A 27,374-nucleotide genomic window follows, 5' to 3' on the forward strand; every position below is an offset into this window, starting at 1 on the left:
TTGCTTTTGTCTGCTCATTTTACATTTTATTGGTGACATAGAGTCCAGAGTACGAGAGAAGTGCTAAAGCAAAATACCACACTTGCTGGAAATCTAAAGTAAAACATGAAACAATGGAAATACTCAGGAGGTCAGGCAGCATCCGAAGGGGGGAGAGAAAGAAAAAAAGGCTCTCAGATGCTGCTTGGTCTGCTGAATGTTTCCATCAATTTCTGCTTTATTTTAATGGTATAAAGACAATGAAATGACCTTTACAAATTATATAGTAACATCTGTACTTGGTTTAGACTGGTGTAAACTGATGTATTAAAACAAAGTCTGCCTGTGTGATAAAGGTTCTGTTCCATTATGTATCTGAATGTTCCATTGTCACAAACTGATTTGATAACAGCTCTATTGCCCTGGTCACATAGAAATCAAAAGTCAAAGGTGTTTGTGCTTCTCCTGGTTCCAATACCACCAAATCATTTCTTAATGTTGTATTTATTCATATATCAGTAATCACTAAGATAAAAAAGTAAGTTTGTGTATGAAGCATTTTGAAAACTTGATGCCATGCTCTATCAGTGAGTTATTCCTTTAAAAAGAATGGGTAACTCTAGATGTAGCAAATCGAGATCATATGCAAGTAGAAATCAATCATTCTTCGCAATTGCGAACACCATCACAGTTTAATCGTGTAATAGAGTTAAAACAATAAGGACAAACAGGGATGCTCTGGAAAGAAACACAGCTGTTCAGTACATTCTGCACAGCATATTTTGTGTGCAACGTTTCCCATACAGGGTTGAATTTAAACAGCAGTGTGATTTCATGATGATGTTGAAGAGACCTGTACTGTAACATGGCAGTACTTACAGCAAATATTTGTCTTGCAATGTGTTTTCACTTTTAATAATAATCAGCATTTACTGTAATTGTGGTTGACAAATGAACTACAGCCTCTAAAAATAAATGAATATGCCAGAAAAATTGTTGGGATGTTGACCCAGTCTCAACGCACTTCCTTATGTTATCTGCAATATGCCAGCCAGCTGTGTACATGCCTGCCACTCAACTACAAAGACCAGCTTCACTGAATTTCCCAGAAAGTGTTGCAACATTCGGCATGTGCTGACTTAAGAACTTTTCGTTAATACAGCTCTTGTTCTTTCTTACTATCAACACTGGTAATAATATTTCGTTGGGTTCAAAGCATTATAGGGAAAATCAATTGCTCCGGTGGTTTTCTGGAACAGCCATTAGATTCTGAGAATCCACTAGGTCTTTGTCATCCTATACAATAGCTCTATCATTTTTACAGCTTTGTTAGTCTATTGAAATTATTTTTAATACCTGTTGCTGATGCAGACATATCAGGTCACACTATCATTCAATAAATAGGATAACTTGAGTCATCGTATTTTTATTATAGTTGACCAAAATGTAATCATTTGGTTCTCTGTACATTATGCCAGCTTAGACCCATTTTCACAAATAGAATTATAGTTTATGCAACTATGGTATCTAATTTATTCCTGGAAGCTCCCATGAAGACCTGTATAATAACTATCAGTATGGATAATAAATATTGATGTTCATGTTCCAGTGACATTAGCTGAGGGATTGTTGTTGAGAAAGACAATGGGGAACAGTTTCAAAGTAGTACTTCAAGACTTCTTATATCCACCAGAAGAGGAAATTGAAGTCTTTGTTGCAGGTATTGTCCAAGAACCACAACCTTCCATATTGCAGCACTTCCTCAAGTACTACAGTAAAGCATCAAACTACATAATGTGCTTAAACCTCCAGAGAGGGAATCAAACCCCCAGGATTACTCTGATGCACTGTGGCTTCATTGGTTCCCAGGAAATCCAATGGACGGGTATGAGTCATTTGTTCCCACTCTAGCTATTTGTTGTATTTTAAGGCCTTTGTAGTATCAACATTTGAGTTCTATTCTTGTGTCATGAGAACTCCCAGTTGATACTAGCAATTGTGAACTCTGATGAATGATTTATTTACCAATTTAAAAGTTCCAAATTTAGAATTAGGAAAGGACGTTGGAGTTTTAAACACAGTTGGGAATAACATATCATGAAAGCCAATGAATCAAAGAATATAAAAGGATTTATTGGGTAGGATGAGTTATTTACATCTTGTGAAAGATAGCATTACAGATGCCCAGAATTGACTGGAAGAACAAGAACATTTTAACCTATTTGTTAGTGTATGTAAGGGTTTTCAATACAATTCAAAAAGAGAAGTATGCATGTTTATGGAGAGATAACAGATTGAGAAAGCAATATGATCAAAGTCTATCATCAGTACTTTGCAAAAGAATGTCAGCATTCTCCATACAGGCATTGAAGGTTGATGGGATTGGCCAGTCAGGTAATGAAAGCTGAGAATGGAACCATCAAAGTCCAGTTTACAATGTCATATGAACAAGTACTGGTACTCACGGGTGTACTGAAAACCTTACCTGCTGGCACATATCATCATACAAGTAGCATCCACAAGAGAAACATAAACAGAAGTTAGATACAATTTTTACAAGAAATATCAGAATTGGAACAAAAAAATACAATCTAATGCAAAGTCGTCAAAGTTGTCAAAGTGTTAGAGTAAGGGTTATGCTGGGTAGTTCAAGAACCAAGCAATTGAAAAGAGGCCTGTGTTCTTGAACCCAGTGCTGTCTGATGTCAGGCTTCTGTACCTCATGGCTAAGAGAAGATGGCATGGCCTGGACTGTGGGGATCTTTCATAATGGATGTTGCCTTCTCATGTAGAGAATACTGATGGTGAGGAGGAATGTGTCTTTGGGCTGAGTCTGCTTCTTTCTGCAGCTAGTTCCGTTATTTGAATTACTGTACCAGATCATAATGCAACCTGTCAGGACACTTTCAGTTGAAGTTTGCTATATTGTTCAGTGACATGCCAAACACCCCTAACCTTCCAAGAATATAAAGCTGCAAGCACATCTTCCTGGTGATTGCATCTATATGTTGGGCACAGGGTAGGTCAACAATTATGTTACCATCCAGGAATTTAAAGCTGCTGATTGTTTCCACTGCTGGTTCGCCAATGTAGACTAGTACATGTTCATCCCCCTTCCCATTCCTGAAGTCAATAATCGGCTCTTTATAGATATTCAGCAAGAAGTTGTTGTGGGATCACTCAACCAGATGTCCTATCTTTCTCCAGTATATGAACAGAGGACTAGAAAACCTCTAGTGTTGGCTGTGCTTAAAGTTCAAAGTACATTTATCATCAAAGTTCATATACGTCACCATATACAACCCTTTCTTGCAGGCAATCTCAGTAAATACAAAGAAAAAAATAAACAAAATAATAGTAATAAATAAATAAATAAGCAATAAATATAGAGAACATGATCTGAAGAGTCCTTGAAGTGAGTCCATGGGTTGTGAGAGTTCAGTGCTGGGGTGAGTGAAGTTGAGTAAAGGTATCCACTCCAGTTCGAGAGCCTGATGGTTGAGGGGTAATAACTGCTCCAGAACCTGATGGTGTGAGTCCTGAGGCTCCTGTACTTCCTTCCTAATGGCAGCAGTGAGAAGAGAGCAAGGCCTGTATGGTGAGGGTCATTGATGATGGATGCTGCTGTTCTCTGACAGCAGTCTTTGTAGATATGCTGAATGGTAGGAAGGGCTTTACCTGTGATGAACAAGGCTGTATCCATTACTTTTTGCAGGCCTTTCCATTCAAGAGCATTGGTATTGCCATACAAGGCCATAATACACCCAGTCAATATACTCTCCACCACATATCTTTAGAAGTTTATCAAAGTTTTAGATGATAAACTGATCCTCTACTTTCTAACAAAGTAAAGGCACTGCCATGCTTTCTTTGTAATTGCGCTGATGTGCGGGGTCCAGGACAGATCCTCTGAAATGATAACACCGAGGAATTTAAAGTTGTTGACCCTTTCCACCTCTGATCCAGCATTGAGGTCTGGCTCATGGACGTCTGGTTTCCTCCTCCTGTACTCAATAATCAGCTCCTTGGTCTTGCTAACGTTGAGTGAGGGGCTATTGGTGTCGCACCACTCAGCTAAATTTTCCATCTCTCTCCTACGTGCTGACTTGTCACTACCTTTGATTCGGCCAATGACAGTGGGGTCGTGAGCAAACTTAAATATGACTTTGGAGCTGTACTTAGCCTCACAGTCATAAGTAAAGCGAGTAGGACGGGGGCTAAGAACATAGCCTTGCGGTGCACCTGTGCTGATGGTGATTCTGGAGGAAGTGCTTTGCCAATCCAGACTGACTGGGATCTGTGAGTGAATAAATTGAGGATCCCATTGCTCAAGAAGTTATTGAGGTCCAGTTCTTTTATTGATTAGTTTTGAGGGGATGATAGTATATTGAATGCCATACCGTAGTTAATGAAGAGCATCCTGATGTATTCATCGTCACTGTCCAGATGTTGCAGGGTTGAGTGAAGAGCTGATGAAATGACATCTGCTGCTGATCAAATTAGGTAAGCAAATTGGAGTGGATCCAAGTCGTTCCTCAGGCAGGTGTTGTTATGTTTCATCACCAACTTCTCAAAGCGCTTCATCGCAGTGGATGTAAGTGCTGCAAGACAATAGTAATTGAAGTGCTTACCATGTTCTTCTTAGGCACCAGTATAATTGAAGCCTGCTTGAAGCGGGTCAGATGGGTACCTCAGAGTGCCAAAGCAAGGGTTAAGGCTAGTGAACACAATAGCCAGTTCATCAGCGAATGTATTTAGTACTTGGCCAGGTACCCCATCTGGGCGGGATATTTTCTGTGAGTTCACTCTCCTAAAAGATGCTCTCACGTTGGCCTCAGGACTGAAATCACAGGGTTGTTGGGGGCTTTGGGAGTTTATGAAATGCCTCCATGTTTTGATGCTCAAAGCAAGCATAAAGGACGTTGAGCTCATCTGAGAGCAAAGACTTGTTGTCACTTACGTTGTTTGGTTTCACTTTGTAGGAGGTGATCACATTCAAACCCAAGACAGAATATTTTAAATAAAGTTGTTGGCTTCAAAATGTTGCAAGAGGTGGCCAGTGGTTGTAGTGTGCTCTGCAAAGAACGTGTCTTCTGAAATAGCCTAATTTTCCTGAATTTTCTGGAGTCAGACTAAGTTTAAAAGGCACTTGATCAGACAATTAAATAGGAAGATGTTGAAGTATGATCCCGAGGAGAGCAAATATGATTAGTGTAAAAGATCAAAAGAGTCAGCATAATGGTGAAAGGCTGAAGGGCTTGTTTGCATGATGTACAGTACAACTCTATGACCCAGTTTAAAGAGTAAAAGAATCTCATTCTCCCCAGATTTTTAGTTTGAAATTAGAACAGGATGCGGTGTTTCATTTTTGGTTGTAAATATGTACAATCAGGTGACAATAAACTTGAATTTGAACTTGTAAAAAAACTATATGTTGCAATAAAAAAACAGAAACATAGAAAACCTTCAGCACAATACAGGCCCTTCGGCCCACAAAGCTGTGTCGAACATGTCCCTACCTTAGAACTACCTAGGCTATACCCATAGCCCTCTGTTTTTCTAAGCTCCATGTAACCATCCAGGAATCTCTTAAAATACCCTATCGTTTCCACCTCCAGCGCTGCCGCTAGCAGCCCATTCCACGCACTCACCACTCTCTGCATAAAGAACTTACCCCTGACATCTCCTCTGTACCTTCTTCCAAGCGCTTTAAAACTATGCTCTCTCATGGTAGTCATTTCAGCCCTGGGAAAAAGCTTCTGACTATCCGCACGATCAATGCCTCTCATTATCTTGTACACCTCTATCAAGTCACCTCTCATCCTCCGTCGCTCCAAGGAGAAACAAGAAATAAGAAATATGTATTTTTTTTAAATAGTGTAAAAAGTGTGGTAGCGTTCATGGTCTGTTTAAATTTCTGATGCATGGTGGGGGGAAGAACCTGTTCCTAAAACACTGAGTTTGTGCATTTGATACCATTGCAGTATTCCAGCACAACTACCCAAGTTAGCCAGTGCCATCCTTAAAGATCAGAAAGATCCTTAACCCCAATGCTACAATGTAATTTAGAGGACAATCTCTAGCAGCACTGCATTCGGGGAGACCATCAGTAAAGTAAGGCTCAGAATGTTCAAGGATAGCCGTGATATTTGCTGTCTCCAAGGTTAGCTCTTCTCACTTAGTAGGTGGTCTCATTAAGAATGATCCCAGCCCCAAGTGTCCATTTCATATGGCACAATATTTCAATATTGTCCCTGTTGTCCACCTACCTGCCACCCAAGGGTAAACTTGCCTCTTAGGTGGTCACACAACTTAAAAGAACAGTTCTTCTCAAATCCCCTTCTTTCCTGCAATTTTGCAGCCTGTGGGTGGTCTGTTCACTTAATTGAACAGGGAGATCTCAACAAGTAGACCAAGCACACAGAATCCAGATCTTGTCCTCTGGGCCATGCTACTTTAGCATGCATTTTAAAGCAGAGAATATAAAGACCTTGTTTACAACATTGGTTGGAGGAGGTATGAATGGAAAGTGCTCATTGTTTCTGACATAATGCCAGGAGACTTCATTTTTAATCCACAGGTATTTCTGAAGTGCCTCTCTCAGTATTAGACACATAGAGTGTTTTAATACACCCATCTTAATACCTCCTCAGCCAATAGTTTAATTACATGGCTACCATATTTCCAGTATTAAAGAAGAAACCATGAAGGTCCTGAGCCAACTTAAGTCCCCAGTGCAGATGATCTGAGTCTGACAAGAGATGAAAATGTTAAAGTATCAAATCCAGACCTTGACTGGATAAGGATTTTGGGATGAAAAACAAAGGGTTAGGCTTAAAATTTACCTTAAAAAGTACCGAGAAAGTTTGGAATACTTCCTCCCAATATCTTTCAAGACTCGGACATGTCCAAAACATGTGAATTAATGAAGCTTCTCCATTGTTACATCTATCACAAAAGGGAGATATATCAGAATAAAAACGAGATAGCTTATCGTTAGTCATATAAGCCCTATGGACCACTTTAAATTGTAGGAGGGAGTGACAGGCACATAACGAAGAAGTGTTAACCAATTTTAAAATTTCATTCCAAGTTTCCTCAGAAATTGAAGTCTGTAAATCTTGCTCCCAGAGATTTTTAATTTTGTCTAAAGGAGCATTTCTCATTCCCAACAACATAGCATAAATATTGGATATTGAACGAATAAGAAAGGGTTTCAAATTAGAAATTACATCTAATAAGTCCTTATCGGGACTATTTAGGAAATGTATATAATTGAGAATGCAGGAAGTCTCTAATTTGTGGATATCGCAAAAAGTGGGTTTTTGGTAAGCTATATTTAGCTGACAGTTGCTCAAATGAAAGCTATATTTTAAGCCTAACCCTTTGACCGCCCTATTCAGTATTTTTGGAGGAAAAGATATTATTTTGGAGATGTCTGATTTGCACATTTTGGCATTTACTTCTCTTATAGCTAGGAGGGTAATCTTGTTTAAATGGAAGGATGTCGTTCCGCCTACCCACGCTCAATGGTTACGTGATGTTATGTCATGCTTAAATTTAGAGAAGATCTGTTGTTCAATTTCTGAATCTAGCCAAGAATTTCAAACATTGTGGGGACCATTTTTGAACTATTTTCGAAACCCTTGACTTGCTGTTAATGTACAGATGGTGGCTAATAACATATTTCACTTTATGATAAGGATTTTTTTCCTCTTTTCTTTCTTTACCGAACAGCTTTGATCTTGGTAGTGGGTTTAGATTATTTTTCTGTATAATAAAATTATTACATTTCAATATTACGATTTTAATTTACATGAATATAAGGTTTTGTGATTGCAAGTGTGATTTTAATATAATGTATTTGGTATTATTTAATCTTTTTTTGATTTATAATATATATCTTCTTGTACTCTGTATTCTTATATGTAGAAACTAATAAAAATATTGAAAGAGAAGGATGAAAAACAAAAGATGGTAAATATCTCTGGGGATGCCATGGCAGCATAGCGGTTAATAAAATGCCATTACAGAGCCACTGACCTGGGTTTAATTCTAACCAGAGCCTGTAAGGAGTTTATATATTCTCCTTGTGGAAAGCGGCCAGTGAGCTGTGGAAAGTGGCCAGTGAGTGAGTGGGCCAGTGAAGGAGTGGTGCTTTGAGGCTTTGACTTGAGAGGCTTCGACGAGAAGAGGCGGAGGACAAGCTTGTTCCCTGTTAGTCTTTACAATGCCTTCTGAGACGGTGATGTGCCTCTCATGTGAGATGTGGCAGTCTTGGGGGAACTCCCCTCTCCCGCAGAGTCACATCTGCCAGAAGTGCATGCGGTTGGGCGATCTGGAAGACCGTGTAAGGAATCTGGAGCAGGAGCTGGATGACCTTCGACCCGTAAGGGAGAATGAGGCAGTCATAGATGAGAGTTACAGGGAGGTAGTCACACCTAGGCTGCCGGAAGCAGGTCGTTGGGTGACAGTCAAAGGGGGAAGAGCAAAGGTGAGTAGACAGGTAGTGCAGAGCACCCCTGTAGCCATTCCCCCGAATAATAAGTTTACCATCCTGGATACTGTTGGCAGGGACGACCGACCAGGAGTGAGCCACGGTGGCAGAGCCTCAGGCACTGAGTCTGACCATGTGGTGCAGAAGGGTGGGACAGAGAAGAGGAGAGCTGTTGTCATTGGAGACTCTATAGTCAGGGGAGCAGACAGGAGATTTTGTGGACGTGAGAAGGATACCCACATGGCTTGCTGCCTCCTGGGTGCCAGGGTCCGGGATGTCTCTGACTGGGTGCACAACATCCTGGTACAAGAGGGAAAGCAACCAGAAGTCGTGATACATATTGGCACCAACGACATAGGCAGGAAGAGGGATGAGGTCCTGAAGTGTGAGTTTCGGGAACTAGGCAGAAGGCTGAAGAACAGGAGTTCAAGGGTGGCGTACTCAGGATTGCTGCCAGTGCTATGTGACAGTGATGGTAAGAATTGGAGGAGATGGCAGTTGAATGCGTGGCTGAGGGGTTGGTGCAGGGAGCAGGGTTTTAGATTTTTGGATCATTGGGATCTCTTCTGGGGAAGGTGGGACCTGTACAGATTGGATGGGTTGCACCTGAACTCGAGGGGGAGCAATATCCTTGCAGGTAGGTTTGCTAGCATGGTTCGGGAGGGTTTAAACTAATTTACAAGGGGGATGGGACCCAGAGCAATAGAGCAGTTAAAGAAGTGCATGGAGTAAAGCCAGATCTAACATATAGAAAGGCTTTGAGGAAAAAGAAACAGAATAAAGGGTGTAAAGGTGGTAAGGTAGAAGGGCTAAAGTGCGTGTACTTCAAAGCAAGAAGTATCAGGAACAAAGGTGATGAACTGAGAGCTTGGATACATACATGGAATTAAGATGTCGTGGCCATTACAGAGACTTGGCTGGCACCAGGGCAGGAATGGAGTCTCAATATTCTTGGATTTCAGTGCTTTAAAAGGGATGGGGGGCGGAGGGGGGGAGGGGTGGCATTACTTGTCAGGGATACTATTACAGCTACAGAAATGGTGGGTAATATAGCAGGATCCTCTTTTGAGTCAGTATGAGTGGAAGTCAGGAACAGGAAGGGAGCATGGATTTTAGTAAGGCATTTGACAAGGTTCCACACGATAGGCTTGTTCAGAAAATCAGAAGGCATGGCATCCAGGGAGGTTTGGCCAGGTGGATTCAGAATTGGCTTGCCTACAGAAGGCAAAGGGTCATGGTGGAGGGAGTACATTGGTGTCCCACAAGGATCAGTTCTGGGACCTCTACTTTTCGTGATTTTTATTAACGACCTGGATGTGGGGTTAGAAGGGTGGGTTGGCAAGTTTGCAGACGACACAAAAATTGGTGGTGTCATAGATAGTGTAGAGGATTGTCAAAGATTGCAGAGAGACATTGATAGAATGCAGAAGTGGGCTGAGAAGTGGCAGATGGAGTTCCACCCGGAGAAGTGTGAGGTGGTACACTTTGGAAGGACAAACTCCAAGGCAGAGTACAAAGTAAATGGCAGGATACTTGGTAGTGTGGAGGAGCAGAGGGATCTTGGGGTACATGTCCACAGGTTCCTGAAAGTTGCCTCACAGGTGGATAGGATAGTTAAGAAAGCTTATGGGGTGTTAGCTTTCATAAGTCGAGGGACAGAGTTTAATAGTCGCGAGGTAATGATGCAGCTCTATAAAACTCTGGTTAGGCCACACTTGGAGTACTGTGTCCAGGTCTGGTCACCTCACTATAGGAGGGATGTGGAAGCATTGGAAAGGGTCCAGAGGAGATATACCAGGATGCTGCCTGGTTTAGAGAGTATGGATTATGATCAGAGATTAAGGGAGCTAGGGCTTTACTCTTTGGAGAGAGGGAGGATGAGAGGAGACATGATAGAGGTGTACAAGATAATAAGAGTGGATAATAGAGTGGATAGCCAGCGCCTCTTCCCCAGGGCACCACTGCTCAATACAAGAGGACATGGCTTTAAGGTAAGGGGTGGGAATTTCAAAGGGGATATTAGAGGAAGGTTTTTCACTCAGAGTGTTTGGTGTGTGGAATGCACTGCCTGAGTTAGGCAGATACACTAGTGAAATTTAAGAGACTACTAGTGGAGGAATTTAAGGTGGGGGGTTATATGGGAGGTGGGGTTTGAGGGTCGACACAACATTGTGGCCCGAAGGGCCTGTTCTGTGCTGTACTACTCTATGTTCTATGTACCGCGTGGGATTCCTCCTCGCGCTCCTGCTTCCTCCCACATTCCTAAGACATACGGGTTAGTAGGTTCATTGGTCTCGTGTGTAATTAGGGAACGTGGGTTCATGGACTGAAAGGGAATGTGACCATGCTGTAACTCTAAGTTTACAAAAATAACAGTTCTCAGGAGGATGGTTGCAGAAGGAGATGGTGTGATAACAAGGTTCTTATTTTTAACCAACTTTGGCTGGGTTTGCATGCTTTGGCGAAGTCAGTTGGTGAAAAGAGCTAAGCGGATCAGAAAATCAGAGATGTTTCACCAGTGAACACTGTAAACTCTGCCATGATCTGTCTGAACCTCTCACTTCCCTCCCCTTCTGGTAATCTTTGCATGTTCCCCCAAATCTCCCCGCTCCCTACCACACATTATCCTCTCTTATTATGCTTGTTGCTGCACTCAGCATGCCTCTCTACAGTCCTCTTTGAGCCAAAGTCGACCACCAGCTTGCTTGTAAAGGTAGAGTGAGGGTTATACTGGACCATGAGGCACATGTTATATGTTTGTCCTGATGATGAAGTACCAAACGACGCAACATAGACTGACCATGCTATGAAATCAGAATGTTGCCGCCTCAAAGCAATATAATATATTAGATTAGATTTTGAGGACACGCAGTCCTCTTTTATTGTCATTTAGTAATGCATGCGTTAAGAAATGATACAATATTCCTCTGGTGTGATATCACAGAATCACAGGACAGACCAAGGCTGAAAAACTAACAAAACCACATAATTATAGCATATAGTTACAACAGTGCAACAATACCATAACTTGATGAAGAACAGTCCATGGCACAGCAAAAAAAGTTCAAAGTTTCTCGGAAGTCCCACATCTCACGCAGACGGGAGAAGAAAGAAAACTCTCCCTGCCATGCCCGACCACAGTCCGACTCTGAGTCGTCTGAAAACTTCGAGCTCTGATCACCCCTCCGACACGAGTACCGAGCACCATCTCTATCCGAATGCTTCAACATCAGCCTCGGACGCCAGCAGCAGGCAAAGCCGTGGATTTTGGGGCCTACCCTTTGGAGATTCTTGCTCACACAGTAACAACAGCGGCGAACCAGGCATTTCAGAAATTTCTCCAGATGTTCCTTTGCTTCTCACGTCTGTCTTCATCAAATCAGAATTGTCCACGGCCCCTATTTAACAGATACGATATCATTTCACCAGAGAGCTGCCTACGCTGTGTCACGCTGCCATCTTCTCCTCCACCTCTATAATATCACTGATCACTCCCACCAGTGCTGCTCTGGGCTAATCAAGTGTATTTATTCTGTATGTTGATTGAGTCACTGTGGCCACAGACCCAAACTAACACCAGAATAAGAATCAAAGTCAGAATCAGGTTTAATATAACTGGCATATGTCATGAAACTTGTTCTTGGGCAGCAGTATTTTTATGTTAGGATGCACAAAAAACCTCGATAAATATAAAATATCACATTTACACTCATCACTCTATCGATGCCGTTGAATACAATAGAGTTTCTGTTTCATTTTAGCCTAATCAGTTTCATTCCATCGCTGGGGAACACTGTCCAAACCCAACTCAGAACAAGATTGTTTTTCATTACTTATGGGATCTGAGGGAAGTGAGGTTATGAACCATCAGTCAGTTCCCTTGGAAATACAAATAATGAGATCCATTAATTGACATTAGCTGGACATCTGGTCAGCTCTTTTGGAACCTCTGGTGTTAACAGTAATGGTCTGGCATTTGTGTTTGTGATGATAGCAAAACAGTTGGCGTCATTGACATATTACTTTGTACAACTGACAGCAACTTCTGATAACAATCTGTGGGCCATTCTGAAACAGAAATCCAAAAGTTACTGTCTGTGATGAATAATCCTCGGAAGGGTCAGCAGTGTCCACCAATAACATCAGCATAAGGTCTGTGATTTAGGGCAGAGAACATAGAACACTACAGCACAGCCCATGATGATGTGCTGACCTTTTAACCTACTCCAAGATCAATCTAACCCTTCCGCCCGCATAGCCCTCCACTTTTCTTAGATCCACGTGCTTATCTAAGAATATCTTAAATGCCCCTAATGTATTTGCCTCTACCACTAGCCCTGGCAGTGTGCTTCATGTACTCTCTGTGTAAAATGTCTATCTCTGAAAGTCCCCCTGTAATTTCCTCCAATCAGCTTAAAATTATGTCCTCTCATGTTAGCCGTTGCTGACTTTGTACACGATCCACAACTCTACCAACCTTCATATCATCTGCAAACTTACTAAGGCACCTTTCCACTTCCTCATCTAAGTCATTATAAAAATCGCAAAGAGCATGGCTCCAACACAAATCCCTATGGGACACCACTAGTCACAGACCTCCAGAGAGAATATACTCCATCTACTACCACCATTGCCTTCTGTGAACAAACCTATTCTGAATCCACACGGGGATGTTTCCCAGGATGACATACCTCCTGACTTTTGAATAAGCATACCCAGGGAACTTTGTTGAATGCCTTACTAAAATCCATATGCACTATATCCACTGCTCTACCTTCATCATCTTGATTTGTCACTTCCTCAAAGAATTCAATCAGGCTTACCTCACAATGCCATACTGACTATCTCTAATCAGAATAGACTTCTCCAATTTCCTTCACCCTACCATCTCTGCTTCCATGGGTCAAGCCTATTCAGAAACCCATGCAAGTTCTCCCGAAATAACTTCCACATTTCTGTTGCATATTTCCCCAAGAACATCCATTCCCTATTTACACTCCCAAGTTCCTGCCTAATAACATAATAATTAGCCCTCGCTCAATAGAATATGTTCCCATAGCACCTGCTCCTATCCTAGTCCAAGGTTTTTATTGTGTATTTAATATTTCAGTAATGTTTGAGTAATATTGTAAATACATTGTTTGATTAAGCACTCTTTGTTGTTTACATAATTCATTACACTATAAGACCATAAGACATAGGAGCAGAATTAGGTCAATTGGCTCATTGAGTCAGCTCCACCATTTCATCATGGCTGATCCATTTTTCCTTTCAGTCCCAGTCTCCTGCCTTCCCCCCCATATCCCTTCAGGCCCTATCCAGTCAAGAATCTATCAACCTCTGCCTTAACTGTACATAAAGACTTACAGGTTATATGTGCCACTTAAAGAAAAAATGAAACTAAGACACACATCCCTCGGACTCCCTTGTTTTACTTGAAATTACTTTTATGCTTTGGAGTTACAAAACAATACAGCTATGATTAACGTCAGGGAGTTGTGGTCACTGCACTGAAATGTTCTCCCACTCAGAGATCTTGCCTGGTACTATATCCAGTATGGTTTCATCCTTGGTTGGCCTGCCTACACATTGTGCCATCCTTCTTGGACACACCCTAACACATTCTGCCCCATCTAAACCACTTGCACTAAGGAGATGCCAATCACTATCGGGGAAGATGAAGTCACCCATGGCTCTGTTCCCTTTGCATCTTTCTATAATCTGCTTTCCAGTTTGCTCCTCAATGTGCCTGTTGCTACCTGGAGGCCTATAGATTAATCCAAGTACAAGATTGCTCCCTTCCTGTTTCTGACTTCCACCCACACTGACTCAGTAGATGAGTTCTCTGCGACATCACCCCTTTCTGCATCTGTGATACTGTTCCTATTTAGCAATGCCACTTCCCACCTCTCTTACCTCCCTCCCTCCCTCCCTGTTCCTTTCAAAACATCTTGACCCTGGAGCATCCAGCTGCCATCCCTGCCTTTCTGACAGACTCATTCAAAAAGTCTGGGGGCTGGGATCCAGAGAAACTTGGCTACGTGGCTTGCTCACAGAGATAACAGGTGAATTGTTGGGAACTTCAACTTTTTGTGCAAAATTCTTACTGTGAAAACCATTGAAAAATATTAACCCATGTTGAAAGAGATGTACTAAATTGAAATCACTATCAAACAACTTTTTTGACCCTGGAAATTAACTCTTAAGTTTGACATGTCATTCCATCAAAATAATATTTGAAAATTCCATTAATAATATTTGCTTTATTTTTAAACCTTTTCTTTGAAACATGTTCATAATATTTCAGCTTCTATTTAACCCCATGCCCCCTAACTTTTATTTTGCTTTCTAGAAAATGTGATAAACTTCACCACTCTGTTACTTTTGTTACTCCTTCATTTGCTGTTTCTATGATGCTTCATTCTAATTAACCACTTAGTGATGATATGAACCTCAAATCACATATTTGTGTAGATCCTGACTACAAATCTTCTTTGAAAAGTAGAAATCAATGTTACAGGCCTTAAGTGTTTTAGGTGTATTTTTAATGGTTATTTGTTTATTGTTGACACATGTAGGTAAGAAGGGGTAAGTGAAAAAAAAGATCTAGTGCTTTCCTGGCATACATGACGAATAAACTCTTCTCGGGCTTCAGGCCAGGTACAGGTATTGATTATAACCAACATTTTGATGACAAACTCTGCCATCTCCTTCAGGGATGATGTCAGGGCATGTCTAGTCCCTCATGATTGGTTACTCTTCATGCAATCAGTTTTCCGCTCTCCAATCAGATTACGATTGTAAACAAGGTGGGAGAACAGAAACCTGATTGGATAAGGACTAACCAATCAGGAGGGACAGAATATAGGACTAAATATGCTCAGGCATCATCCCTAAAGAAGATGGCAGAGTCTGTCATTGAAATGTTGGTTATAATCAATACCGGTACCAAGAAGAGGAGAGTTGAAAGGACATGTGAGGGGCAGGTTTTTTTTTTACACAGAGAGTGGTGGGTGTCTGGAATGTGTTCTCTATTTGGTGGTAGAGACAGATACATTAAGGACTTGTAAGAGATGTTTAGATATTTACATGAATATGAGGGGAAAGGAAGGATATGGAGATTGTGTAGGTAGAAGGGATTAGTTTAGTTGGCCATGTGGTTACAAATTTAATTGGTTCACCACAACATTGTGGGCCAAAGGTCCTGTTCCTGTGCTGTATGATTCTATGTCCTATATACCAAGATACAGATAAAACTTCTGTTTGCTTGCCATCCAGACCTATCATTCCATACACTAGAGCAATGAGGTAGCATAAAAGAAAAAAAAGAAACACAATTCAGAATATATTGTCACAGAGAAATAAAATGCAAGGGCCATGGAAAGATAGATTGCAAGATTAAGCCTTCACTTTTAGCATGCAGGAGGTCAGTTCAGCAGTCTTATAACAGCAGATAGAAGCTGTCCTTGAGCCTGGTTATAAATATTCAATGTCATAAAGAATTGCCAGTTGTACAAGTGCAAACACTGAGATAGGTTTGTCAGCTTGGGCTTTGAAGAGTTGCATCCTCATAGGTGCCTTTATGCTCCCGTTCCCTCTATTGGCCCTCACTGTGGTCTCCAGGTCAACGAGAGCCTCATTGATTGTAAGACAGTTGGCACGTCATAAAGTATTTAATTACAAATTCTTCCACTATTTTAAACACACTATCACATGCATCTTGTTTGCTTTATTATCATGTTGGATACCTGGACCAGCTAGAGGGGTACGAGGACTACTTTTAGTTAATAAATCTACAATGCTTTTTACAGGAAGGAAGAGAATAAACAGTGTCACTTCTGACTTTCAAGCAAATTGAAAAGAATTTGGAAATTTAGATCTGTCTGATTAAGTGTTTGTATCTGGTGTGTGCTGCATTATATTTTGTCCTCAATAACCTGGATTAATGTTGGTATGTTATTTTAAGACATTTAACTAATTTCGAGCTGACTCCAGGGAATAATTCCGACAGCTTGGGTTTGTGTTTCTGTGATAGCTTCCGGATATTTTCACCAAGTTTCCCTCAGGAATTCAGATTAAGTAATTGCCATCTGGAAAATAAGAATTGAAGCTCAGGGTAAAAAGACTATTAATTTAGATGCTTTATGAAACGAACAATGTTAATGCTTAGTTGAACAAGGTAGATCAGAATGATGGCTTCACCTTCAGCTGGTGAATGTATTTTCAAAGAAAGAAAGCCAGCCCTGAGGAAAAGGGAATCCAGTCTAAAATCAGGAACTTTTACTCATGAAGCATCTCAAAATGCAAGCATATTTCCATATATCTTCAAGGAAGAGTAGAGGAAAAATGGCTGCAGAGCTAAGGACTTGCTCAGATTTAAAGAGGGCTTTGGGGACAAACAAGGTGAGGTGAAATAGAATCATGAAGTCGTATAGGACAGAAACAGGCCCTTCAGCCCACTAGGGCCATGCTGACCTTTTAGCCCATCTACACTAATCCAGTTAGGACCATATCCTTCAACAGCTTGCTGATTTTAGTGTCCATCAAAATGTCCCTTAAATATAGTAAATGTACCTGATTCCATCACTCCTGGTAGCATTCCAGATAATAATCCATCCTCTGTGTTAAAAAAAAATAAATCTCCACTCAGATCCCCTTCAAACTTCTTCACCTCAAAAATATGCTGCCTAGTTTATGATACCTCTACTATGGGAAAAAGATTCTGACGATCTATACAACAGATTCTGCAGCTGTTGGAAATCCAGAGTAACACACACAAAATGCTGGAGGAACCCAACAGGTCAGGCAGCATCTATGGAGAGGAGTTAAAATGTTGGCATTTCAGGCCGGGACCCATCACCAGGGCTGGAAAGGAAGGGGGGAAGAAGCCAGAATAAGAAGGTGCGGGGAGGGGAAGGAGAACAAGCTGGCAAGTGATAAGTGAAGCCCGGTGGATGGGGGAGGGGGTGGGATGAAGTGAGAAGCTGGGCGGTGATATGTAGAAAAGGTAAAGGGCTGCAGAAGGAGGAATCTGATAGGAGAGGACAGTGGACCATAGGAGAAATGGAAGGAAGAGGGGCGCCAGGTGGAGATAAGAGGCAGCCTGAGTGGGGAATGGAAGAAGAGGGAAGGGGGAGTGCAGAAAGTTACTAGAATGTTCATGCCATCAGGTTGAAGGCTACACAGATAGAATATAAGGTGTTGCTCCTCCAACTTGAGAGTGGCTGCATCCTGGCAGTAGGGGAGGCCATGAACTGACGTATTTGAATGAGAATGGGATATTCGTATGGACTTTGTGTGCACTACTTCTGACCATCTATGCTGTGTATCCCACTCGTTATTTTATATATTACTATCAGATACTGCAATCCAGGTAACATCCTGGTGAATCTCCTAGAGAAACCAATGAGGTCACAGGGAGATCATGTAAATGTCATAAAGGCAGCACTGGAGGTCAGGGCAAACCAGGGTCACTGGAGCAGTGAAGAAGCAGCTCTACCCACTGTGTCTGCTTGACTACTGAACTCTCCAAATCTAGCCTCATGTACTGAGTGGAAAATTGGAAGGCTTCCGAACATAGTCTATCTCATTTAATCCATCCCCCAACGCATTCCCACTCATCTCATCACAGAGGTTACAAACAAAAGCCCAATGTGTACATGAACGAAAGTCATTTATGAGGGCAGGTTTTTCAAATTCAAATTCAGAAAAGCATTCACAGCAGCCGGGAGTAAACTCTATCAAAAACTTTTGGTATTGAGGAGGTTGGGGCAAGAAGCAAAGTCAAACGTCAAACAAGGGAAAATCTGCAGATGATGGAAATCCAAGCAATATACACAAGATGCTGGAGGAACTCAGCAGGCCAGGCTTTATCTATGGAAGAGTACAGCTGACGGTTTATGCCAAGAAGACCCTTCATCAGGACTGCAGTCCACTGTACTGTTTTCTATAGAATGCTGTCAAACCTCAAGCTGTTTTTTTTTGATGGGTATTACTATTTACCCAGAATACTTACCAGTGGTGACCAGCCTGTCCTCCTCACTGTCCCATCTGGCAAATACTGAATTACATTCAGTGAATCTGCTGTTGTTGACTAATGCTCACAAGCTGGCTCAATGTTCAAAGTGAGCCACAGCACGGCAACAGGACCTATTGCACTGTGGGCCTGACAGATTTGAGAGGTCAGAAAACATCTGGAAAAAGTCTGCCAGCTGGGAGACATTCTTTGGCTTAACTAGCTGGCAAACACCAAAAATCTTTAATGTTTCAGGCATCCGAAAAACTTAAAATATTTTTAAAAAACTTTTATAGGTAAATCCTGTGACTTAGTAAAAATTTCAAATAGGACTTTAAAAATATTTAACTAAGCCCAGTTAATTCATAAATGTAAATGATGGATAAACTACCTTACATGTCGCAATCTATTTCCTTTCTGGAGATATTGTTCTGATCAGCAGGTGCATTCACTGTGTCAGGTACCTGTAAGTTGGTGTAGATGTGTGGTCAATCACCGAACATCATGAAAAAAGCACCATCGAAGTTTAGTTGTGAAATGGCCAGGAGGTTCAGCCGGCAAGTTTGGGGCTTATGTACTCCGTGGCCTCTTTATTAGATACAGGAGGTACCCTCAGTAGTTACTTTATTCGGTATCTCCTTGTCCTAATAAAGAGGCCACTGAAACTATGTCTGGGGTCTTCTGATGCTGTGGTTTATCACTTTAAAGTTCAATGTGTTATGCATTCAGGTATGCTCTTCTACACATCGCTGCTGTATTGGTTCAAAGGTTCAATTTAATGTCAGAGAAATGTATACAATATACATTCTGAAATGCTTTTTCTTCGCAAACGTCCACAGAAACTGAGACTTGCCCCAAGGAATGAATGACAGATAAATGTAAGGACTCCAAATTTCCCCCCGCCCCAGCTCCCCTCCCTCCTGCGCGTGACAGCGAGCAACAATCCCCCCTCCCTCCCTCCACCGGCAAAAAAAAAACAAGCATCGGTACTACCACCAAGCACTCAGTGTGAACAAAGCAATAGCAAAGACACGGGCTTGCAGTTACCCCAAAGACTTAGCATTTCATCCGGCATACGACATACCGTAGATTCTGTCTCTCCCTAATAAGGGAGAAAAAGTTGTCTCCGTTTTTCACCAGCAAGCGGGAAGACATAACAAACAACTTGCTGGTGTATGATGTTATTGTGTGGTTACTTGAGCTACTGTCACTTTCCCATTAGCTTGAACCAGTCTTGCCATATTCCCCTTGATCTCTTTCATTATCAATGTGTTTTTATCCACAGAACTGCCACTCGCTGGACGTTTTTTGGTTTTCACACCATTTTCTGTAAACTCTAAAGTCCCAGGAGAGTTTCTGAGATACTCAAACCACCCCCAAACCATCTGGAACCAACAAACATTTGACGATCAAAGTCACTTCAATTACATTTCTTCCCCATTCTGATGCTTGGTATTAACAACAACTGAACATATGGACCGTGTCTGCATGTTTTTATGCACTGAGTTGCTGCCACATGATTGGTTGATTAGATTTTGCAGTAACGAGCAGGTGTTCGGGTGTACCTATTTAAGTGGCGACTGAGTGTATGTCTGCACAGGATCCTTCAGTTTTAGGCTGCTTTCAGTGAGGAGCTAAGTCAGTTCTGTGCAGGACTGTGGAAGTTTTCCAGTGAGAACCTGAGTGGACGCTGACCCTTCCTCAACTTTGCATATGGTCGCAGGAATAAACCTTTGCTAACTATGGTGCTTTGGGATTATAATATTCCCCATTGTTTTTCAGGTTCAGTCATTTCATGTCTGAGAATTTTTATGCCAAACTAAACTTCCTTGATTAGAAGAACATGAGGAATTAGAAAGCATGTCATTTAGTTGTCAATGAAATGTCTGTGAAGACTATGTCTTTCAAACTGCATATAGTGGAAGTTGGTGCTGGCGTGATATTGGGTTTACTGTCTGCAAAGACCTGATCTCAAATAGAGATTTTAAGCCTTTCAGCGGCTCCACAGTGGAGAGAGTGGAAAACATCAAGTTCCTTGGGGTGCAGATCTCGGGCAATCTCACCTGGTCCAGGAACACCACTGGGATTGTGAAACAGGCCCAGCAGAGATTGCACTTTCTAAGGAAGCTTAAGCAAGCATCACTCCCCACTAACATCTTAACTACATTCTACAGAGGCGTGGCTGAGTGTGTGCTGACCTTTAGTATCACAACCTGGTACTCCAGCTGCAGTGCTTTCGATAAAAAAGCCTTGCAGAAGGTGGTTAGGGGAGCAGAGAAGGTTATTGGGGTCTCCCTACCTTCTGTCCAAGACCTCTTTCAGAGTCGATGCCTCCAGAAGACACGGTACATCATTAAAGACCTCTCACACCCTTTCCATGAACTGTTTGTTCTTCTGCCATCAGACAAACGTTACAGGAGCATCAAAACTAAAACCACAAGGCTACTAAACAGCTTCCTCCCACAGGCAGTCAGACTGCTAAATAGCTGCTCCACCTGACTCTGCTTTGGACACTTTTAACTTGCACTGGACACTTATAACTTGATTTTAACTGACATGTTGCTGTTGTGTTTTACTCTTTATTGTTATGTTTATTATTTAGTGTTGCATTTGTTATGTTATGATTGCACTCCTCCTGGGAAACACTGTCTCATTCTGCCCTGCAGAGCTGATGTACGGTTAGAATGACAATAAAGTTTTTGAATCTTGAATCTTGAATATAGATATCTATGGGTAGTCTCACAATAAGGAGGTTATACTGTACTCTTCAAGGATTAGTTTACCTCCCTTTCTAGCTTCTGCAGTGAGTTTTAGCTGCTAATAACCACAGCTTGAGTGGCGGTTCCCCCTTCCTACCAAGGAGGTACTTCCAAGGAGCAAAGTGGTTTAAACACAGTCTATTTGATTTTTAATGATACATGTTTTATTTTAGACAAATATTTCTTAACACAAATTTACAACTTACATCAGATTTCTGATTTATAAAAAATTTCCAAATTTGGGAAAGAGATATAAACTACAAAGGCGTTCCAAATACAAGTACAATTCTTACAAAAATTGAACATATCAATGAGTTTCAGACAAGCAATTCATCCATTGTGGAAACTGAAGATTGTGGAATGAATTCCAGTTCTTCTTTCTGTCATATTGTCTTTCTGTAATTCTCCTTGTCATTCCTAAAAATCCCCAATACTTTTTAACTTTTATATTGTTTTGCTACTGCTTGATATTGCCTACATTTGATGTTTTTTAGATACCTTTGCTGAGACAAATAATTCCCCCAGATTGTCTAAAGGTTTCTGGGGATAGAGATCTCAGATACCCAAAATCAGTCTGGTCTGCAGACTTCCTTGAACTCAGTCACAATGGTACAAATAACTTATTCAGTGTTGTTTGGCTTGGTGCAGGCTTATTAAAATAATCCCATCCTGCCAAAGGGTCTCAGCCTGAAATGTTGACTGTACTGTCTTCCATAGATGCTGTCTGGCCTGCTGAGTTCCTCCAACATTTTGAGTGTGTTCCTTGGATTTCCAGCATCTGCAGATTTTCTCTTGTCTGTGATAACCCCATTGCTTTACATTTATTAAACATGGGCCTAGAGACCTTATTTCTTACTTGCTTACAACAAGAATAACAGCAAGTAATATTGGTTAGAAGCCTAACTTTGTCACAAAGAACGCTGACCCTTTGGAAAGGTCATATCGCTGTGCTAGAAACCTGCGATGAGCAATAAGCCTCTCAAGCCCTGGAAAGTCAATACCCGTCACAGTACTTCAAAGATATTCATATTTTCATTCATTAGGGAAAACGTGTGATTGGAATATATGTAGACTTGATGTGAACCTATAGTCACTTTGAAGTTAAAAGGAAAGAATGTAAGGACTCAATCAAAGATCTAGTGAGTGAATTTCTAAGAGTCAATTCACTCCTTCCTTTAGGGAAGATGAGGCATTTATCACACTGCTGTTAAAATATAACAAAGAGAGATGGAATAGATCAGAAGTGGAACATTAAAAGGTGCCACATTGCAGGAAGTATGTTTGGGAAATGTTTTACTTAAAGGTAAAATCTGTGTCAACAAGTATAAGAAAATAGGACTGACTAGACAAGCTGGACTTGTTTATCATGGAGGAGTGGAGGCTGAGATGAGACCTGATGGAGGCACAGTACGTATATAAGAGAGATTGTACATAGAGTAGTGAGAATCTTTTTCCAGAGCAGGGTATTCAAAGTATATACCTTTTAGATGTCTAGGGGTGAAAAAAAAGCTTAAATAATATCTGAGAGGAAAATAGGCCATCTGGCCCCACAAGTTCCCCTGATCATTCAACAGTTCATCTGCTTCTGCTTTAAATATTTCTTAATGATCCAGCCAGCTTCCATAACTCTCTGAGCTTTAGAATAGAATTCCAGAGATTCACTTCCCTCTGCAAGAAGTTGTTGGCATGTTAAGGAGAGATCAGGCAACTGCACTGAGGTTGGAGTATATTCATGCAACTGGGGTATGAATGCCAGGGAAACTACTTTTTGTTGTCTTCATCAATGTGGTAAACGTAATATCTTTGCTACAACTCCTAAGTAAGTAGGAACAAATTAGGCAGATGCATGTTTAAACGTACCCAAGTTGTGCGCACTCCACTGCAAATTATGCTGCCCCTCTACACCTCACATCTTTTTCACTATCATGTATACTGAATTGTATACTTAGCGTGGCCAAGTGGTTAAGGCGTCGGTCTAGTGATCTGAAGGTCACTAGTTCGAGTCTCAGCTGAGGCAGCGTGTTGTGTCCTTGAGCAAGGCACTTAACCACACATTGCTCTGTGACGACACCACATCGGTGGCGCGGAGAGGGGAGACTTGCAGCATGGTCTTCCATACAACCTTGCCCAGGTCTGCACCCTGGAAAGCTTCCAAGGCGCAAATCCATGGTCTCACGAGACTAACGGATGCCTATAAAGTGCTGAATTATACAAAATGTCAATGGAAAGTTATGTCATATTGAGAATACGTATTAGTTGATAATCAAAATCTGACAAAGGAAATTAGCTGTTGCAAATGTGGAGTCTCATTCATTCTGCTTTTATTTGTTGGTAATTTTATAAATGTAAGATTTACAGATTTCCACAATGCATTTCAAAATAAAAGTAAATTTATTATCAAATTGCATATATGTTACCATATGCTATATCGAGTTTTGTTTTCTTGCATTCATTTACAGGAAAATAAAATATAATTTATGAAAAACTAATATAAACAAAGACTGACAAACAGCCAACATGCAAAAGATGACAAATTGTGCAAATAAAAAAATAAATAATGCTGAGAACATGAACTGTAGAGTCCTTGAAAGTGAGTCTGTAAGTTGTGGTTCTGTTCAGAGTTGTGGTGAGTGAAGTTATCCATGCCGGTTCAGGAGGCTTATGGTTGTAGGGTAATAAATCCTACTGAACCTAGTGGGAGGGAATCTAAGACTCCTGTACCTTCAACCTGATGGTAGTATCAAGAAGAGAACACACCCTGGATGGTGGGGTTCTTGTTGATGGATGCTGCTTTCTTGTGGCAGTGCTTCATGTGAATGTGTCAATGTTGGGGAGGGATTTTCCTGGCATGCAAAATCTGGTGTTTAATTCACACATGCTAATTTACATTTCCTTCCCAATTTAGGAAGTGCAATCCTTCAGTCACAATTCTTCGGTCTGATTGATCAAGATCATATCCATTTGCTTGTTGAGGTGCCCTCTGCCTTGCACCTCTTGCTGTGAAATTATCACCTCAGGATTTTAATAATTTATTACTCAAATATTTAACAACCTTAAGATACAAGGTCTTATCTACCCCTGATAGATATCTACAGAATATTATGGGCTATTGGGTTCAAGAAAAGTCAATATACATTGGTCCATAGCTGAACTAACAGCAGCAACTTGCATTTATACCTCACTTTCAATGCAACATTAGCTCCCAACACGAGCATGTCTTCATAATACGTAATACCAAGACAAAGAAGTGGTTATCAGGAAAGATGTTCATAGGTTTATTCATAGAGAACAGAGATAAGTATAGAAAATTTTGATAGAAATGACAGAAAAAGCACTGGAAGTCACACATGCCAGTGGTAATTCAAGAATTGAAAATACACGTGGACTAAGATGTTAACTGTCCTGTGCTATCACCAGTGGGATCATCAGTTGATCTGCCACCTGTCTTGAGGAGTTTTGGCCCGCTTATGATCAAGACTCCCTCGAGATGGTGGACCAGCAGTGCTAAAGCACCACCTCCCACTGGTGAGCTTAAAAACTTGGCATCTGCCTCTATCAGAGTTGTTGGTCACTTCCATCCAACAGATAGTCTGCTCTTCAGGTGTCTATGCAATTACTGAAGGGTTAGTAAAAGATGTATACACTGTCTGATTATCTGCCCCTCTGGACATATTTGGTCCACACCCATGCTAATCCTTTCTCTGCTGCCTCAGCTACAGCCCAGCTGGTTGACTTGGTCTGTCTTCTAGTGAAGCCAAGGCCACGCAGCCACTTCTGAAAAGTGAATGCAATAAACCCACTGCAGCCTACTTCGAATGGGTAGCATGAGACCTTCCACCCTCTGTCTCTGCACTCTGATCTGAATTCTGCGTACTTGGTTAACTTGCACTCATGGGCTTCATCGATGTTGTCTTCCCAGGGGACTGTGAGTTCACCAATAACCACGATTGTATCTGGATGCAATGTGGTGAAAGCTGTTTGCTCCGGGAAACTGCCTTTCCCATCCAGGTTGGCCTTGACACACCAATCATTGGCTGAAGAAAGTATGCTTGATCGTGGGCCTGCGCTGTACACCCTTGATTTGGAGTCTTCTTTCACAAATGATATGCGATGTTCTGTGCAGCATGGGGTATGATAGGGATCCTATCATAGGGAACCAGGGTGAATAAGGAGACAATGGAGGAATGTATGGTTCAGAAAAGATGGAAGATTGGGTGAGTCAACAGATAAAGAGAGATTTGAAGGTGAGGGTAAAAATTTTAAAATTAGAATTGGTAGACCTGGAGATGGATGATGATTGTCTGAAGTGGATTAGGATGCAGTTTGTAGAGTGTTGGAGTGTAATTCTTGAGCTGTGGAAGATGGAAGATCAACAGGAAGAGCCTTGAGAGGGTTGATTCTGAGAGTAATAAACATGATGCCAAATAAACATTAAAATTTTGCTTTGGGTTAGAAATTAACTTTCAAGAATGTTATAAAACCAGAGAAGGTTGCCACTGATGAAATCTGTTTATCTGGGAAGTTCACAGATATACAGTCCCTATGCTTAAGTGTTGAAGCAAACAAAGTGACAGAAAGTTTTCTTATGAAGTAGACAGGGAATTGTAAAGTGCTTTCAGTGACTGGTGAGATAGGTGATGCACTGACATAACCATTTAACCATTTGTGGAATTATGAAACTTGTCCTATAAATTGTCCTAAAAATCCCCCCCACCCACACACTTTCAGATTTGAAGAAAATTGCAAAGAAACCAAATGAATGATTTGAACTGCAATTATAAATTTACCAAGATGGTGCACCCAAAAACATATTTAATCATCGTCGTTGGGTGTGATAATTGGTGGCTGTACCAAGTGTCAGAGATCCAGTGAGTTTAATACAGCATGAATATCTAAGATTAAAATACCCAAGGATGAGGATGTGGAGAGTCTGCAGAGGGATATAGATAGGTTAAGTGAGTGGGACAAGGTCTGGCAGATGGAATACATTGGTAAATGCGAATCCACTTTGGAAGAAATAATAGAAGAGCAGATTATTATCTAAGTGATGAAAGTTTTCAGCATGCTTTTGTGCAGAGGGACTTGGGAGTGAAAGGGATAGATAAGATAGAAGTAGGAAAGTTGTTTCCATTGGTGGGTGAGACTAGAACTAGGGGATATCGCCTCAAGATTCGAGGGAGAAGATTTAGGATGGCAATGAGGAGAAACTGTTTTTTCCAGAGAGTGGTGAATCTGTGGAATTCTCTGCCCAGGGAAGCAGTTGAAGCTTCTTCACTAAATACATTTAAGAAACAGTTTGATAGGTTTTTACATAATAAGGGAATTAATGGTTATGGAGATAAGGCAGGTAGATGGAGCTGAGTTTACGGACAGATCAGCCATGATCTTATTGAATGGCGAGGCAGGCTCGATGGGCCAGATGGCCTACTCCTGCTACTATTTCTTATGTTCTAATGTAAGATTCAATTTTTACTTGACTAAGTGTGTGAATTCTCTTAGAAATGCGATCAGCTAACCATGAAGACGAAACCTGTTTGAAAATTGTTCTGTAACAATACTTTCTGCTATCAGCATCTTGAACAAAAGAGGAATTTGAATCTTTGGGGCTCAGCTGAGGCCTAAATATTTCCAAGGTTTTCCTAAAATATTAGGTCAGTTGGATATTAACTTTTTTGACCTTGCCGTGCAAAGAATGACTTGTTCACCAACCACACAGGCAATATCCCACTCTTGATCAGATCATTTATGTTATTGGTCTGTATGGGATAATACCTTACGCAAAATAGTGTTCACATACTCTCTAACGTTTTTTTTTAGTAGGCTAGTTTGGGGATCCCATCTAGATGAGAGAAACTTAAGTGCCATATTTTTTGTGTAATGTACAAATATAGTGAGAAAACAGATGAGAAGAATTTTGATCAGTTTTACATCAAAGTTGCTCGTCCCTCATAAACAGTGCCTTGATGAATAAATTCTTCATGGGCTTCCAGCCAGATATAGGTATTGATTTAAACTGACGTTTTCATGACAAACTCTGCCATCTTCATCAGGGATGATGCCTGGGCATGTCTAGTCTGGTGGTATGTACACCCTCATCATCTGTTACCTCCTGGTTGATTAGTCC

The 27,374-nt window shown here is 41.1% G+C and overlaps 1 protein-coding gene across 6 annotated transcripts in view; it reads left to right on the forward strand.

The window, feature by feature from the left end:
- pde3a (phosphodiesterase 3A, cGMP-inhibited) overlaps positions 1-27,374 on the forward strand; it is a 538,978-nt gene that overhangs the window by 306,265 nt on the left and 205,339 nt on the right. The gene's annotated exons all lie outside the window — the stretch shown is intronic.

The sequence above is a fragment of the Mobula birostris genome, chromosome 23, assembly GCF_030028105.1.
Source record: "Mobula birostris isolate sMobBir1 chromosome 23, sMobBir1.hap1, whole genome shotgun sequence".
Taxonomy (NCBI): Eukaryota; Metazoa; Chordata; class Chondrichthyes; order Myliobatiformes; family Myliobatidae; genus Mobula; species Mobula birostris.